Consider the following 13,247-nt stretch of genomic DNA (forward strand, 5'->3'; position numbering starts at 1 on the left):
CCGCGGTCTAATGGAAGATCAGTCACGGCTGATTGAAAATATATTGGGATGGTAGAAAAAACGTGATACCTTCTTAAGTTTGCGGTGTGAATGAGAAGAGAATTTAGTGGATCAACCAGGATCTTTAACAGGATCTGTTTTTAGGATTCCGTATCTCAAAAGGAAAAACGGAAGCCTTATAGGATCACTTTGTTGTCTGTCTGTCCGTTCGTCTGTCGCATCTGTGAAGAAAACCTATAGGGTACTTTCCGTTAACCTAGAATCATGAAATTTGGCAGGTAGGTAGGTTTTTGTGCACAAGTAAAGGAAAAAATCCGAAAACCGTGAATTTGTTATATTACAGAAAAAAATATATGTTTTTCAATTTTCAAAGTAAGATAACTATACCATGTGGGATTTCACATGAAAGGGCTTTACTTGTAGATTCTAAAACAGAATTTTATTTATTTTTAAGCATAATAGTTTTTGATTTATCGTGCAAAATGTCGGAAAAAATACCTGAGTACGGAAACCTTTGTGCGCGAGTCTGACTCGCACTTGGTCGGTTTTTATTCCATGACAAGTTACATTGATCTCAGTGAGCACTGTGGATCTGGATGAGAGGGCAGTAGCAACTAGTAAAAGGTTAAGATTTTAATAGCATACACGTCCGCACACGTCGTAGGAGAACACACCCTCGATTTTCCATACAAGCAAATTGATTTAATTACCTATACTACTAAAGATAAAAATGAAAGCTAAAACCCGACTGCGATCGTCTTAATAAACGCTGAAATATTATATGAATCAATTGACACCTCATTCATCAAAATCGACCCAGTAGTTTAGGCGCTACGGTGGAATACACAGAATTTGGATACAAACATACGTAAACAGACTGCTAAAATCATAACTCTTCCTTTTGGCATTGCCGCAGTCGGGTAAAAAGGAGTTAGAACACTAAATATGAATTCAATTTAAAAACAACAAGGTTCTGAAGAATTTCAGAAATGTTCTAAACAATTTAATATTAGTAACCATAAAATATATAGATCGTAAAATACAACAGAAGTTAAAATAAACAAGAGTTACGAAACAGATGTTTATTGAACATTTTCAAATCATAAATACTACAAATCAATTATCGAGTCGAGAGAAATGATCGTAAATTTCTAAATTGAGTTGTACTAATCATACAGATATTTTCGGCGATGCCAAAACATTCCTATAAATTCTATGATTCAAACGCGTGGGTGTAACTTATTGGGGTTTCTTATGAATAACATAAACTATTTCATAGCTCTAGTTTTAAAATAGATATTTTAATAACTATGCTCAATAAAGACAAGAATAACATAGGTTTTGAGCACAGTTATAAGATTTCAAAAAGGTGGCCTTTTCTATAATATTATGGTTAGCAACTATTAAAAAAAATACCAAAAATATTTGTTCTCTCTCATCACATAATGCCATGGAATGGTGCCAATGTTATAAAAGATTCCATTCTTAATCTTTTCTCATTAAATACCATTGTACCTACTAAATATCTTGCCATTACTCCACAATCCTTAACTTCAAACTTCACACTTAATTTCAAAAACAGTAGGTATTCTCAAAAACTAGGCGGTATATTCAATATTTTATCAGCGAACATCTCACTTCCAAAAGCTTTTCAATAAAAAACCGGCCAAGTGCGAGTCAGACTCGCGCATTGAGGGTTCCGTACTCGGGTATTTTTTCCAACATTTTGCACGATAAATCAAAAACTATAGATAAAAAATACATAAAAATAAATAAAAATCTGTTTAAGAATGTACAGGTAAAGCCCTTTCATATGATACCCCACTTGGTATAGTTATCTTACTTTGAACATTAAAACACATTTTTTTAAAATGATGTAACCACAAATTCGGGGGTTTCAGATTTATTCCTGTACTTGTGCTATAAGACCAACCTACCTGCCTTTCATGATTCTTGGTCAACGGGAAGTACCCTATAGGTTTCTTGACAGACAGACAACAAAGTGATTCTATACCTAAGGGTTCCGTTTTTCCTTTTGAGGTACGGAACCCTAAAAACCCCCGTTTAAGATTTTTAAAGTGCATCGCGTAAGAAATTTTGACGTACGAACAATATCCATATTGCATTATGCTACAAAACTGCAACGGACGTGGCAGCAACAAAGGAGTATAAACAGGTAAAGGCACTTGTACACTTGCAAATTAATGCTCGAAAACGCTTGCCGAATAAAATATAGATATTATCAGCCTTTGACCGCAATCTCACCTGGTGGTAAGTGATGATGCAGTCTAAGATGGAACGGGGCTAACGTTTAGATTAAAAGTTGGGATTAGTAAGTCTATGAATCCTATTAGATATAACTCTACTTTACTCTTCAAAACAGTGATTCGAAAAAAAACATGGAGGAAAGACGAATTGATATAATAAAATTATAAATAATAATAAAAACTAGTTGGTAAAACTATTACTTACAGCATAGTCTCTAAACTAATGTAACATTTTAACAATTTTTACATGAGAGCTCACAAAAAGAATGCAATTTTTCATTGTATCAAGTACAAATTCTACCATTAGAGGTAAAATATAACCACTTCTAAATAAATGAGGAACAAAAACATACCTAAATCAATAATTATCCTCAAAGCAAACAGTATTTTTAGGATGGAAAGGGTCCGTAACTTAAATAATATTGTAACAAAACCAGAGTGGACTTGACAGATGTTTGAAAGTATTTTATTTAATACAAAGTTTTACAAGAAAACTGGAATCGTGAGACGCTAACTGCTAAGCTTCCGCGTCACAAAACCGGTCCGGTATAAATGTTAACAATAAACGCCGATTTTAGAGTTTTAAGCTCATGGGAATAATTTTCTTATATTGAACCCGGCAAGCCAGCCAGTGGTTCAATAAAAGCACCCGCTCACTAGATTAAGTTGACGTTCAACCTTCGATAGAAGATGCACTAAAAGAAGAAGAAATGTACAAAAAAATGTTCAGTCTTCAACGCGTAGGTATGTACAGCCCAAACCTAGAAACTTGAGATTCAACATGTGAATTCTCTCTATAAAGTAGATTACCACTAAGCAAGGATTTGAAATTTTCAACCAGTTAAAAAAAATAGAACATTGAATAATATTCATTTTTTTTAATGGACTTGTAAAATAATGCAGAAGATATTGATAAAACTCTATTTTAAAATAAAAGCGTTTTAAACTGTCTATTTTAAATCTTTGAAATAAGGCACGTAGTTAATTGGAAAGAGTGAAGGGAGAAAAATATCTGACAAAAGGAAAACTAGGAAAAACTAAAAATATAAGATAAAGATATCGACACACGAACAAAATAGGCGTTTATTTGTTATTACAAGCTAGATTCACTGATATTGATTGACTTCCAAACTCCAATAATACCTACTCAATTTTTTTAACAAAATAAGTACCTTATCCAAATGGTGACGTTATTATGTGAATTAGAAGTATATGGCACCTTACATTGTACTTAATTTCTTGCGGATTCCAGCAAGCAGGCAAGTTATCCATTTATATATGAAAGCCACGATACAATTCGAGTTGCTAATCTCTAACACAAATATATCTACTAATAACTAAACGCAATACGATTAGTTAATATACGACAATGCTTTAGTTACAGTGTATTTAATTCCAAAAAGATTGCTTTCAAACCCATTGAAAACTATACTAACGTAGTTAGATAGATTGTCATAAGCTAATATTATTGTGAATTAGGGTCATAACCCTTATTTAAACCCTTTGTTATCTGTCACAAGGTTACAATAGAAGATTTGTAAACCATGACGTATGTCAGTCATAGATGCAAAATGCACTTCTAATGGTTGTTGAATGACCGGTAAAAATTTCATACAAGTTCTCTCTATTGTATTTATGACGACGTGTCAAGGGTCGAAAGAGGAAGTAATTTCTCAAGAGAATATTTTGAAGGTCGTCATCTCTTTTTTAACCCCCGACCCAAAAAGAGGGGTGTTATAAGTTTGACGTGTGTATCTGTGTATCTGTGTGTCTGTGTATCTGTGTATCTGTCTGTGGCATCGTAGCGCCTAAACGAATGAACCGATTTTAATTTACTTTTTTTTGTTTGAAAGGTGGCTTGATCGAGAGTGTTCTTAGCTATAATCCAAAAAAATTGGTTCAGCCGTTTAAAACTTATCAGCTATTTTCTAGTTTTCTTGTAGAAAAGAAGGTTAGATAACTCTTAGGTTCATAATATTCAAGTGTCAATTCACAAATGTCAAGCTGTCAAGATATACATAATTATTTATTTGAAAATGATTTGTCGGGGGTGTTGAAAATTTTTAATTTACACTTGTACATATTATTGTATACATAATTGGTCCGTAGTTATAGTAACAAAATGTTTTGGAAACCATGTTTATGAAGGCATTATGCAGAATCCTCAAAAAATGCTTTTTTTATGCAATTTGTGTTCATTTTGTTCAAATAAGCTTTTGGTCCATTCTATGGTATCCAAAGTCCTAACATTTCATAACATTATGAATAGTTGGAGAACTTTCTTATTTCCTGAACAAGACTTTTTTGGGATTAAAAATTCAAGATAAGCTTACGCTTGAAGATAATCACGCCTTATATATGTATGTGATTGATGATAGATTAGAGCGGTTTTCTAGATCATGCCTCTTCACTGTTGTTTTGAAGGAAAAGACCAAAGACAAATAAATTGTCTTTGGTCTTCAAAATTTCTCTTGAGTGAGTTGAAGACACAAGTTCGAAAATGTCCAAAACAGCGCAACTTCGTAATTCTGTTGAAGGATCTCATAAATTCTAGACAATAAACAAATATTTTATGTTCCCAGCGTTCAGTATAGTTAGTTACAGTTTCGAAGTTGATAAGAAACCGATAAATTGGGACTCAAATCGCCGGGGCCGGGTCCAGTCCACTAAATCACGATAAACTGGGGCTTAGAATCAATTGTTTATCGATTGTGACTTGCGAGTAGAGATGTCCCGAATACTCGCTATTATTCGTTATTCGGTATTAATCGATTTTTTTTTTTGGTTATTCGGCATTCAGAACCAGTGGTAAATTATTTTGACGATTCAAAAGCACTTGTAAAAGTTTATTTGAATAAAAAATATTCTACTTTATTCGTCGAATACCGAATAATATTAATCGACATTCGGCGAATAACTGTCTAAAATAAACTTTTAATGAACAAAAAAACTATAGGTAGGCTTAAAAATAATAATCAAACTTCAATTTTTCTTAAAAAACAAAACACAATATTACTATTAATATAAAAAGTCAGATCAGTATAATAAGAGAATGGTTTCTTTAACTTTAATATTTATTTTCTCATAACCTTAGAAACAAATTAGATTAGGTACAGTAACAATTAAATGATTGGTAAGTTCAAGATTACTAAGTACAAACGTGATATCATTGTTTGATAACATACAAGTTATTTATTATATTTATCTTTTATTTATATCGAATAATAATGGCGAGTTATTCGACTAGATGGCATAGGGAATGGCGATTAATCGGTATTAGTAGACTATTCGCCTATTCGCTATAACAACTGTTCCCGGCATCTCTACTCGCGAGGCCCATCACATAAATTGCTCGAACCGTCTTTGGACAAATCAAATAACTGCTTTTTGTTGCTTGATTTGTGTTGTTTCCAAGATCAATGGAAATATTAGTCCACCATTACAGCATTGTTTGAGTTTAGGATTCTAGAATACGAGTAGGTTTTAGATATTTTTAACCCTCGATCCAAAAAGAGGGGTGTTATAAGTTTGACGTGTGTATCTGTGTATCTGTCTGTGGCATCGTAGCTTCTGAAGTAATGAACCGATTTTAATTTTGTTTTTTTTTTTTGTTTCAAAGGTTGCTTGATCGAGAGTATTCTTAGCTATAATCCAAGAAAATCGGTTCAGCCATTTGAAAGTTATCAGCTCTTTTCTTCTTTTTATTATAACATCATTGGCTCTTTTCTAGTTACTGTAAGCTTCACTTGTCGGGGGTGTTATAAATTTTTTACTTACACTTGTCATCCAGTTTTTATTAAACTAAGATGGTCAGCTGAAATTCGAATAACTCAACAACACATATTGTGTAGTTTCAATCTGAATAAAATTTTAGATCATACGCCAATAGTTTAGCAATAAATTTTTTTTTTATTATATTTTGCTTTAAAATAAGAAATTAATCAAAATCTATTTCACGTAATATAAAAATAGAGCTAGAACACAAATGAATACCCAGATTTTTTTGTTGTCAAAAATATTGAGCTTCCTAAGTTATTTTCAAAGTTTAAACTAATCCTCATATTCTAACATCTGCTTTGATAGTTAAACCACTAAACGCTACTGTACGTAGGCACCAGTAGGTACCTACTCACAGTGAACTGTTACATCTAAACAATTTTATGGTCCAATGATTGACTCACACAAAAAGCGATGCTGTACACAAAACAGACTGTTATACAAACGGAGCATCAGAAAAAACTCAATCAGTGATTCGACTACAGTTTTATTTACTTGTACCTACCTAATACACAGAAAATAAGTAGCGTGGCGAGACAAAAAAACTTAGTCTTTTGGTTAAGGTGCATGCGACGGGCCTGCCCGCGAAATTCAAATTTAATTTGGTTTTTCGCAATTTTCGAAATGTTCAGATTGCATACCCACACATATATATTTATACATATTTCTTGCTATGTTCCCCCTTTTGTAATCTTTTTCCCTTATCACAATAGACAGCCGCGTAAAAATCCTTCACGCGTCAATCATCTATACATTTTGAATATTGCCCGAAGCAAATCGACGGTTAGCATTACCATGTCTTATACTTTTTGTGTTCTGCTAATCCCTTTTGTGAATTTCCTGTACATGTGATTAGAGTATTGTACAATTCAGTTTTGTTATTCTAGTTTGTATTGGCGTATTGTAAAAATTGCTATTGTAGTCTTAGTTCACGGTCACGTTTGGAACAACTGATAGACGAAGCTTATAACTATGGTCAAATCCAAAATCCAACTCTTGTTGTTATAATCACACAAATATTATAAAGGCGAAAGTTTGTGTGTATGTGCGTATGTGTGTGTATGTTTGTTACTCCTTCACGCAAAAACTACTGGACGGATTTGGCTGAAGTTTGGCATGGAGATAGATAATATCCTGGATTAGCACATAGACAACTTTTTATCCCGGAAAATCAAAGAGTTCCCACGGGATTCCAAAAACCTAAACCACGCGGGCGAAGTCGCGGGCATCGGCTCGTATATAATAATCCACACTAAAATTAAAGAGCTGGCAAACAGAACCAGAGTGAACTAAAGCGAGGGAGCTCTCGGTTTGATCCTGCATCGATGGTATGTCAAATATTAGGCGACGGTCACGTAAAACCAAAAAAAAAAGATGCAGGGTACTCTAAATTTAGTTAAGAGAAAGACAACAGAATCGGTGGAAATATTTAAAGTGCATAAGAAGGGTCTGCCCGCGAAATTCAAATTTAATTTGGTTTTTCACAATTTGTAAATTAATACGACAAAGTAGGCTTATGGCATCCTAATTTCGCCAATGGTAGTATCATTTTCACAGGATTACATAAAAATCTTTACTTGAAAGTGTTCAGTTTAAGAAATTAGTCAAAATAATGAGTTTGACGTGAGTTACTCACAAATTGGTCGATACTATAACTAATTTCTTAAATCGGACCCTTTCAAGTGATTTTTTTATATAAACCTGTGAGTATGATACTGCCATTGGCGCAATTAAAGTCCCATAAGCCTTATTTATCGTATTAGTTTACAAATTGCGAAAAACCAAATTTAAATTTGAATTTCGCGGGCAGACCCGTCTCGTGTACCTTAAAACATCGCGTAACATTTGTACCATAGACTCTTGAGACGTCTAGAGAATCCAGTTGTATCATTGTAAAGCAAAGCAATCAAACGGCCGGTAACATGCCCCGGCCATCCTTTGTGTCCTTTCAAAGGGACAATGGACGACATGACATGACCATGTTTGTAGCTTGTACGCCCCTCGCGAATTATTGCGTTTGTCTCAAAACTCCAAATACAGAGATGTTACCAAGTACTAACCCGTTCCACGTGCGAAGTTATATTTAGATATGGCGCCAACCAAGTTGGTCCCTCTGATGATGTAACATACTTAAAGAAAATAATGTGGTAATAAAAGAGTTCGATTAAACAACCAGCGGTCAGCGGTCTAGAGTTCTTGGTTTTGGAGTTCTGAGATACCCTGACAAGACTGAACAACCAAATACTTACAATTTTAGGGTTTCGTACCTCAAAAGGAAAAAAGGTGCTCTTATAGGATCACTTCGTTGTCTGTCTGCCTGTCGCGTCTGTCAAGAAACTTATAGGGTACTTCGCGTTGACCTAGAATCATGTTTGGCAGATAGATAGGTCTTATAGCACACACAAGGGGAAAAATCCAAAAACCGTAAATTTTATGGTTCAACTTTCGAAGAAAGATTTATACACCAAGTGGGGTATTATATGAAAGGGCTTTATTTTCTGAAATAGATTGTTATTTATTTTTATAATAGTTTCTGATTTATCGTGCAAAATTTCGAAAAAAAATACCCGAGTATGGGACCCTCGGTGCGCGAGCTGACTCGCACTTGGTCGGTTTTTTATTATTTGTTGTCATAGCGGCAATAGAAGTACACTCTGAAAAAATTTCGTGAGCTCTATCTACTACGGTTCATGAGATACATCCCGCTGACAAACAGACGGATGGCGGAGGCTTAATAGGGTCTCTTTGGCACTCTACGGGTACGGAACCCTAAAACTATAATAAAACCCACCATCAAATCAAATTGACACTAGCTGCGTGTGATAAAATTTTAAGGCCTCATTCGCACGAGAGCTTTTTTTACATCCGTTAAAAAAGCGTTCAAATAGAACAACCCAAGCATAGTTCAAACTAAAACCATGCGAGATTTCTGGAATCAACTACTTAGGTCTTCTTTCAAAAAAGAAGAAGAAAATGTTTCAAATTGCTATCTATTAGAAACTGGTACATATTTTCAACATTGTCACTATCGCTCCGATAGCCGTGATCGTCTAGTGGTTAGGACCCTACGTTGTGGCCGTAGTAACCCAGGTTCGAATCCTGGTCACGGCAGTGTTCACACTGTCATGGCGGAGCGTTTATTTTTATTGTTTTACCTTTTATTTCCTTAGCAACAACTTTCGTGAAACCGCAAAATACCAACAGTACAATTGATTGCGATTTATTTATTGAAATACTTACATAATAATATTATACAAATACTGCACTTATCTATTATCAAACAACAATGTAAATAAACTGTAAGGTAAACTAATAAAAACAAATGTAAGCTAAAAACATTAATTTTCTGACATTTAACTATTGTAACTTTTTATCTTTATTTACTAGGTACGCCATCTAGCAGAAGTACACAAAAGTAGTTCGTATTTAGTAAAACTTACAAACAAACCAAAAGATCTGGGACATGTCGCTATTCACGAATAGATGGCGCTTCATTTTTGTTTGTCTCACCTCAACACTAGATGGCGTTGTTGGTATAAAATATTTTATGAAACCTCATAATTTACGACCTGACATTTAAAGCTCTCAAACATTTTTATTGTAATTGAAATAATAACTTACATTAAGTTTGTAGGATATAAATTAGAAATTGCATAATGTATCTAAATCAAAGGAAATTAGATTAGTACTACATAGTTGAACATAGTAGGTACCATATTTTACTATATCAGATTATTTAGCGGAAAACCATGATACACAAGGAACAACAAGTTTAATTCGCTATTGAATCCGCTAAAACAGACCAATCTGCATGGTACAACGTGCAACATTCGCTACGCACCATTCGTCCTCACACTGCTAAACATGCAGGATAAGCAAACAATGCGCACCATCACCACTCTACACAACAAAAATCTTTACGTTTCACTCTAACACCATCATCCTTAGGAGATATAGACACTATAATTAATTAAATAAACATAATTGCAAAGGTGGACTGTGGACGGAGTAGCTAAGTACATATTTATACTACACTTGGCTACGGAATTCTAAAAAATGAAGTATTTAAAGTTAAAAAATTGCTTTTTTTAATCTTTTATTTACAGGCGTATACATTTCTGTGTCAGCCTCAAAAAAAATTACTAAGGTAATGCATAAATCCTCCTCAAGAGACTACAATGCATAAATTGCAAAGTGTATACGGATACTATGTATTTGTGCACGGAACCCTAAAAATTATATTATTATTCAATTTAGGTACGAATGTAAAAGATATATTTTATGCATAAAGACGTAACGAAACACTTCCGATCTCCCTGGCTCGTAAAAAGCTAATTCCGTAGAGAAGGAACTCATTTCGCTCTTATTAGATATTTATTTAGGGCGTACGAATGCCTTCTCCACTTTGCTTTAGCTGTTATTTACTGTTCTTGCCGTATTTTTAGGGTTCCTTAGGTACCTTTACGGTTTCGTTCAGTCCGTTTGTCAGCTTGACTGTGTGTTACAACTTACAGCCATTTTAAAATAAACTACATATATAAGGTTTAAATTTAGTAGGTACAGTAAAAAACAGAAAACAATAAAAAACCTACATTCACTTCCGCACAATAATATTTCTCATAAAAACCGACCTCACGTCGGTAGTCGCCACAGAAAATAATAAAAAAAACATTTTACACGGAAAACGTTAGGAATGAGAGTACTTTTGAAAAATATTCCCACCCTGGAATATCAATCACACGTACACTTTTAAAGACTTGATCAATTAGAACGCGCGGCGGTGGCGACGAGTACGCAAATACGGGAAGAATCCACTCAGAAAAATGTGTACCGCACGACCCACGATTGGTACTTATGAACGCATTGACAAATGTTCGTAAAATAACTGCAATTTAGAAAACTTTTCTAAGATATAAGTACTTAGGTACACTTATCTAAAATCTAAATAAACACTTTACTAAATATTTTACTTTCAACTCAGAGATAAAGCAATTATTATTATTGCACTATTTGCAGGAAACTACTCTATATTAAATGGTAAAATTTTCGGTACAAATTAAAAAAAAAAGAACTTAAATCTTTTTTAACTGTTTTTTGCAACCATAGGGTTTACATACTATTAAACTGTAAACATTGAAATCATCTATTTACTTAATCAATGTTTTTCTTTCCTTCTTATTTAGCTAAGAGCCGCATTGAACACGCTGCAGCCGCGCGTCATGTATGTCCAGGCCTTTAATCCTGAGTCCGCCACGCGCCTTCTGTCACAGGGGGCGGAAATAACGCGCAGTCATGTAATTGCCACTCCGAGCGACGGCAACACCTCGCCGGTGCTTTTATTTGCAAACCACGCTACCGAATAATGTACACAGTGACGTAGGCAAAAATATACGGCATTTACCTACAGGTAGAGTCTAGAACTCTAGAAGATAGAGTAGAAGGTAGAAGGAGTTCATTAAACAAGTAAAAGCGTAAGCCAGAAGAGCAGGTATAATTTAACTAATTTTTAACCCCCGACCCAAAAAGAGGGGTGTTATAAGTTTGACGTGTGTATCTGTGTATCTGTCTGTGGCATCGTAGCTTCTAAACTAATGAACTGATTTTAATTTAGTTTTTTTTTGTTTGAAAAGTGGCTTGATCAAGAGTGTTCTTAGCTATAATCCAAGAAAATCGGTTCAGCCGTTTGAAAGTTATCAGCTCTTTTCTAGTTACTGTAACCTTCACTTGTCGGGGGTGTTATAAATTTGTGATTTATACTGACAGATAGGTACACAGATACACACGTCAAATGTATAACACCCCTCCTTTTGGCTCGGGGGTCAAAAAGGCCCTTTTTCTGACCACTCTTACGTTTATTCCATTAGTGCTTGTAAACGTTGTTTTGCAGTGTCGCTCCTTACTCGCTAAGCAGCGCTTAACCTACTTCCTTCCTTTATATGCCTCTACTTAGAAGCCAGGATTACGACGGACATAAATGTTATTGCTGTTACATCTATTCTATTCTAGTCTACTTAAGAGGGCTCTCTCCGTCACTCGTTTCATACAATCGTAGTTCCAATTTCATTTCAATATTAAGCAACCAAAGTCCATGTTTGCAGACATATTCTAGAAACTAATATCTATGTCTGTGGTTTTCCAGATTTCTGTTAAAATATTCGGTTTCAAAGTTACGCGGTCTTAAAAATTTTCATACAAATCTTTGAGCCCCTGTAATTTTAAAACTACATATTTTTAGAAAAATCTAAAACACCACAGACACAGATATTAGTTTCTAGAATATGTCTGCAAAATTTCATGGACTTTGGTTGCTTAATATTCAAATGAAATTGGAACTACGATTGTATGAAACGAGTGACGGAGAGAGCCCTGTTAATACCGTTCGAAGAAAAAGTTAGCTACTTTAGCTGACACTTGGCTAACAAGCATGTTACAATAATAACACAATTTACTGTAAAAATGCATTCTACATATTGGTGATTTAAGTATTCAAGTGTTCATTTCTTCAAAAAATATAATAAAAGGGACCGGGAGGAAACGAAAAGGCCAAATTCAGCCATCCAGTTACCGACTTGGGTCAACGTTGCTTAACAGTCACAATTGATTGATATGCGTTTTCATAATTGGGCCACACGTTCCTAACCTCATAACAAGTTTAAAATACAGTAGACCACACGTATTTAACAAGCTCAATTCAGTAGGTACGTATTTAACAAGCTCCAGGAGGTCAAATTTTTTTTCCTGATTTTGACTGGAGAAAATTATAAGGGTTCCTTTGTTTTAATACGGGATCCCAAAAAAATTCTTGCCTCGGACCACGTCGAAAGAAATTGAAACCTCTACTTTACCAGGAATTCCTACAATTTTCCCTGCCGTGAAATATTACCTGAAAAAGAAAAAAGAAACCGTAAATTTAATTTCATAGAGTTACAAAAATTTAATATAAGTAATACTTTAATGTTAAAATGGAGAGCATCTTGAAAAGCTTGGGAATGTTCCGGCGTGTTTCAGTGGAAATTTATTTCAACTAACGATGCAGCCTCTTAGCTACAAAGCTTAAATGTGTGCAAAAACTTGGTAAAAAGCACAATTTACGTGTTGCTCATTTTCATGTTAGAGAGACATAGGTTTATGTGTTGCTGAAATGTTTTTTTTTTTTTCTTTAATCTGGCTTTACTCAGATTAGCCAATGTCAAGTTTGTGATA

The 13,247-nt window shown here is 34.3% G+C and overlaps 1 protein-coding gene and 1 non-coding gene across 2 annotated transcripts in view; one reads left to right on the top strand and one right to left on the bottom strand.

The window, feature by feature from the left end:
• LOC123867369 (centaurin-gamma-1A) overlaps positions 1-13,247 on the bottom strand; it is a 307,921-nt gene that overhangs the window by 124,561 nt on the left and 170,113 nt on the right. The window lies entirely within an intron of this gene.
• Positions 9,084-9,155, top strand: Trnah-gug. The gene has a single exon. It is a non-coding gene; the product is annotated as a tRNA-His (tRNA).

This window comes from Maniola jurtina, chromosome 8, assembly GCF_905333055.1.
Source record: "Maniola jurtina chromosome 8, ilManJurt1.1, whole genome shotgun sequence".
Classification (NCBI taxonomy): domain Eukaryota; kingdom Metazoa; phylum Arthropoda; class Insecta; order Lepidoptera; family Nymphalidae; genus Maniola; species Maniola jurtina.